The sequence below is a fragment of the Pectinophora gossypiella genome, chromosome Z (assembly GCF_024362695.1).
Source record: "Pectinophora gossypiella chromosome Z, ilPecGoss1.1, whole genome shotgun sequence".
NCBI classification, from domain to species: Eukaryota; Metazoa; Arthropoda; class Insecta; order Lepidoptera; family Gelechiidae; genus Pectinophora; species Pectinophora gossypiella.
This window is the reverse complement of record NC_065433.1, coordinates 12,459,665-12,465,888: the sequence shown is the minus strand read 5'-3', so window position 1 is coordinate 12,465,888 and position 6,224 is coordinate 12,459,665.

The following is a 6,224-nucleotide window of genomic DNA, read 5'->3' as shown; positions in this document are numbered from 1 at the left end:
TCACACTTCCTCGCACCTTTGTCAATATTCGGCCCTCCCGGAGTGATAATAATATAATGGGCATGTCCCTTTAGTCGAAAAATTTTACCAAAGAACTCTCACGTTCCACATTCTCTTCTCCAAGTTAAAGTAAAATCCTGACTGATGAATATGGAGGATTCAAGAGTAGACGGTATTCTATAGTCTCTACTTATCCCGGTAAGAAATTAGCGAGAGATTATGAATGAATGTGTAAAGTAAGCAAGTTAGCTATGTTAACTTCGCAAAAGGCGGAAGCATAAATAGATACTTAGCTACGAGAATAAAAACTCATTTTTTTGTCGGCAGCCTATTATATCATTATTTCCGGATTGGTAATCATTACATATTTTTTTTATACTTAGATAGACACCGATAGGCTTAGTCGTTATACGTTTATTTTTAAATCAGACAATTTTTACTTTCATTTAAACATTTTTTAATACTGTTGTAATTAAGCACATTTTCCGTTTTCTTATTAGGTACTTAATGGGTAAATGTACTTTGTGGAAGATACGTTTTGATTCCAGTGGAATAGTGTACCTATTTCACAAAATAAGTATGATTGCTGTGTAAGGAAACATGTCTTATTGAGGCAATTTATTTCAAAAATTATTATGCTATGGTATAGGTACAAATTACTACAATAGGTACTGCGAAAAATCCATCATAATTACCGGAGCTCACCTCGAAGACACATTGCCCACATAGTAACCTCGCTTCAAACATTATTGTTGGCAACCGACTACTGAAAATATGGTTGTTCTCATTTTATTGGCTTACGTCATCGCACGAAACTAGAAGCCAACAGTACTGAAACAAAATAGTACCTACTAGTGGAACAAAATTGGAAATAGAAAACAATTATCACATAATAGATAAGGATTTTTTTTTTTTTTGGTTTGATTTGATTTGATTTGATAATAGATAAGGTCGTAGGTTATAGGCAGATTTTAGAGGCCTCTCCTCAATCAACAACTAAGTAGACATATATTTAAGTATACCTGCATAAAATTACGGCACAAATATGACTACAAATATGAAAAAACAAAAAAAAGAAAAAAAATATGACTACTAATAGTATAATTCTATTTTAATGCAATAGCAAAAACAAATTGCCATTTAAAGTAACGTATAGCTGACAGCGATAAATATAACGAGTTTTTTAAAATTAATTGATCATCCTCAGTGATTTTATCTTAAGGATCAACGTTGCAGCTCCGCATAGATACTTACGCGACATCTGTCTAGCATGTGGCCAATTTTAGAATGACCATCAGCATGATGTCAGATGCATGGTAACACAAGACAGGACACATTTGTACTTTTATATCTTGCGATTTATTAAACGGATATGATAACATGTCATTCGGTTTGAGAACTAGCCATAGAGGCAGCCAATCAGCTCGCGACACCAAACACTTCAGAACCCCGATACCGACCCCGCCGGCGTGGTCGACGATTTCCCTTATCGCTATCGACCCACTAGGGTCGATTAATTCTTTCAAATATTTTTCCTCTCAGACGACGCCCTGAGCCGAGGTTCGCGCCCAACTGAGCACCCTCAGGCCTGTTGTCTTAAACGTTGTACCGGGTGAGAGCCTTCAGCGCTCCCCATTTGTCCGGCCAAGTAGTTAATGCCATCTACAATAAGTCACGTCAAAAAAAAACAGGTTTGGGAAATTTATTTCTCCAAAAGAATACAATTCACTTAACTAGACAAATACTTATACTTAAATAATACCTACTTTAAATTAAAATTATCTTAGAGTTAAGTAACTTGAGTAACAACTTGAGTTAGACTTGAGCACTTAACGGATGGACGCGTAAATGCTATTAGTGGTAAATAATTACACTTCTCATCAAAAAAATCGAAACACTTCCGTTTTCATTGTTTCTGTCCGAATTTAACACAAAAAAGAATTCATACGATGAAAAAAAATACATAAATGTATAGCTGGCAGTTTGGCCATTACAGTAATAAGCGAAAATTCTAAATTCAAAATTAGAATTTCATTTGTTTATCTTATAAACGAAATGAATCACTGTTTTGAGACAAATGTGTGTTTAGGGTTGGAGTACATTTAGCGTTTAAAAACTAAAAATTGGCGCCTATCCTTAAACTTTTTGTTTTTTATTTCAATACTGTGACTTTGGGACGTCTGAAAAAAGGTTTTTTTTTCTAAAACGTATGGATACTTCGCCCACAGAAGCCACCCAAGTTGTGGCATTGCTGGATTCTGGCCTTAGTCAGCGTGTTGTGGCTGCAAGACTGCTTCTAAGCCTGTCATCTGTTCATAGAGTCTATAAACGTTATCGGGAGACTGGTTTGTTCACGCGCCGTTCAGGATCTGGCAGGAATCGGGTCACTTCTGAGCGAGATGATCGATTTATTGTAACAACTTCTTTAAGAAATCGACGCCTTAACGCTTTTCAACTGCAGCAGCGGCTTCGTGTTGTACGAAGGGTGGCTGTAAGTGACTCTACAATTAGAAGAAGGTTGAAGGATCGTGGACTGGTACCGCATAAGCCAGCAAATGGGCCGAAATTAACTGCAGACCATCGAAGAGCGCGCCTTAACTTTGCACGTGAGCACCTAAATTGGTCATACCTACAGTGGAGCAAAGTTCTCTTTTCTGATGAGTGTAAAATTATGCTGTATGGTAACGACGGAAGGAACAAGGTCTACAGAAGAGACGGAGAACGCTATGCACAATGCTGCATTGAAGAAAAGGTCAGCTATGGTGGCGGTTCGTGGACGGTTTGGGGAGGAATCAGCGCCGACGGTAAGACAGAGCTTGCTTTCGTGTCTGGGCCACGTCTGCCTGCACTAAACTGTCATCGGTACGTCGAAGAGTGTCTCGAGCCTCATGTGATGCCCTATGCACATTTTATTGGCAACGGCTTCATATTCATGCACGACAATGCTAGGGCTCACACCGCGGGCGTCGTACGAGATTATCTTAACGAAGTCGATATCTCTATTATGGAATGGCCAGCAAGAAGCCCGGACATGAATCCCATTGAACATCTGTGGGATGAATTAAAGAGACGAATTCGAGCAAGAGATCCTGCCCCAGAAACACTTAGCCAGCTGCAAGATGCAATCCAAGAGGAATGGGACAATATACCACAGCATGTGATCGTGACTCTCATCCGATCGATGAAGAACCGTATGGAAGCAGTAATTAGAGCTCGGGGAGGGAATACAAGTTATTAAATAATCGTTTTTTAGCTTTTTTTTTCATTTACGTGTGTTGTTTTATCCATTTCCTTTATACTCCATACGGAATAAAAATGACTCATTTAACAAAATACGAAACCTATGAAAAATTCATTTAAATTTAGAACATTAACATTAAGATTTGATAAGCTCATATTACTCACTATTAAACGACATTTAACATTTATTCCTAAATGTACACATTTTTCTGATAATCCTGACAAAACGTAAACTTGCAAGGTGTTTCGATTTTTTTGATGAGAAGTGTATTAAGGTTACAATAACTTAGAAAATCACTCGGAGATAAACAAAATGATTCGTCATGCAATACCTACCTATGTTTATTATTATGAAAAAATGGTAGAAAGATAAACAACATTTTATGACTTATATACACATACTTACAGTTTCAAGACAACAATCCAACTCTATGTTAATAGCTACCTACTTATTCTGAACTTCACCCAAATAATAAGCAGATTTAGTTAAAAATAACTAAATTTAAATTCCTAAACTTAAGTAGCTACTACCTATCTTTTGACTTGGAGCTTGCTTGCTCTTTTACTGCGGTCTTTGAAAACTTGTTACACTTTATTGTGCATATACATATTTATGCCTTTAAACAAACTATTTTGCCTTTAATAAAATGATAGCACACTTGCACTATAATAGCATTCAAAAGATTGAAAAATGATAAATTGCTAAGTCTTCTTTAGACTTACCGATGTTTAGAGTAAGGAATTTAGTACCTAAAACACGACGTCTGAACAACTAAAATTATAAATCTAGAGGTATTATGGTTCTTCGTATAAATACTTCACATAAGTAGCAGGTAGGTATTTAGGCATTTATTTGTAACGGTAGCCGCGGTAGCTTTTTGGCCACAATTTGGGCGCTTTTAACAGAAATTTAACGAGGTGTTCAGATGTTAATTATACAAATCGAAACGCAAACAGTTTAATCAGGTGTTCTGTTCTGAGTACAACAGTGTTATTTTTCACCTACTCGTGTAGGTATTTAACATTAAGTAAGTACCCGTATTTTTAAGCATTGCTACTAAATGTCTAATTAGAGTACCCTTATCTAAATATTTCACTGGGTCAATTTTAGATTTACTTACCTACGTAAGTATACATTTTTTATTGGCCCACTTTGCACGGTCCGATGCCAAACTGATAGCGAAAATTGTAAAAAAGAAACATTTACTCATATATTTATGTATATACAAGTCTACTTATTGGTGATAAAAAATCCGATTACATTGTACTTCATTAATAATAATATTTCGTTGACAGCTTTTTTACTGTTAAATGATGATGTTTGAGCCACTTACTCTATTTTTTATAATTATATGAAACAACTTAAAAACTATGTAATGAGACAACTAATAATAAATAAAAAAATATATAATTAAAAACTAACTAAAGTAGTGCTACGAAGAAATTCTATGTCTATGATTCTACTTACCAACTGAAGACATCCTTATCCTAATAAAAATAATTAAGTGTCGATAAAGTAGGCAACTTAATTGAAATCTTAATGGAATCCTCTCCAAAGAAAATACTAGGACAGTTAAAATAGGTACCATAATAGAGCTTTAAGGTCACGGCCGTTTTTATCTAAAGATTAGATCACCTTTATATTAAATAAATTGGGGCGAATCATTCAATTTCTGGTTGTAGCTCATATCAAAGGAGCGTGCTTGTGAATTCGGTGCCTACTGGCGCAAATTAGATTGTATGCGGCGTGAAAACAGGAAATAACGAGATGGAAGATGTCTCCTCGCAAGAACAGTTTCTGATTACCAGTCTAGTTTCTACATATCAAATTAACGAAATTGGTTTGTATTTCGGTATTAAAATACATGATGCAATTTTGAGGACATTAACCCTTTAATTTCCTGATGGATTAAATGTGTCTACTAAGTACCTACATATCGCTTCATCTGAATGCTCCACATAAAAGTCTTCTGAATCACGCCTGAGACTATAAGCAGCATTTACCCTAACTCTTTTCTGGGCAGAACATGCATGGAAAAATATGCTTCCCTGTACCTAGCTAACCTAAGTACCTACGTGATTTACACGATTCTACCTACACCCTGAGGAATTTAAATGAAAGGGTCAGGCACCCTTAAATGAAAGGAAATTCCGTTCTCACAAGAGTAATCAAATAGTTTATTAGTGAAGTTCACCCACTTGTGGAATAATTTAGCAATAAGGCCGCCTGTTAACTTTAGTAATAATCTTTGTCTGAAAATCATAAACGTGTGCGCAACTTAATTAAAAAAAAAATTGATTTTCTAGCACAAACGAATAAAGCACGGAATCAGTAAACAAGTATCTTTATAAAGTAAAAGTGAAACTGTCTTTGGTTAGTTCTGTTAAAGTCACACCGTTTTTTTTTCATTATTTTCAATTCATACACAGAATAATGAGCTGAATCATCGCCCTCAGTATACGTTACGATGTCATTTAATTTTACACGCTATACAAGTACGTACAGGTAGCCATACGAGTACGTACGGTTATTAGTGACACCGTAACGAATACTGAAGGGGATGATTCAGACCATGATTCTGAGTTGAAATCATGTGGAATTTCCTGTCGGAAAATTCATGAAAATTTTAGTGCTTTTTTAATTAAGTATATTCAGTTTCATACTTTTGCGACGGAAACCACATGATATCAACTCAGAATCATGGTCTAAATTATCCCTCAAAGTCTTCATTGCGATGTCACTAACATCCTGTATATTATCCCAAATGAAAAGGCATCCAGTTACACGCCACATCCAATTGGGCAAAGTGCCCAATGAGCCAGAAAGGACTAGGGCACCAAGCACACCATATCTCTGTAGGTCACTTGGCTCACACAGCACCAGGCACATTTTTCTCAAATAAGTTTCAAATAAGCAGATAGGTACTGTACCTGCCTAAGGCAAAAAAAAAAAATAATAATGAAGAACTACAATGTATATGTAT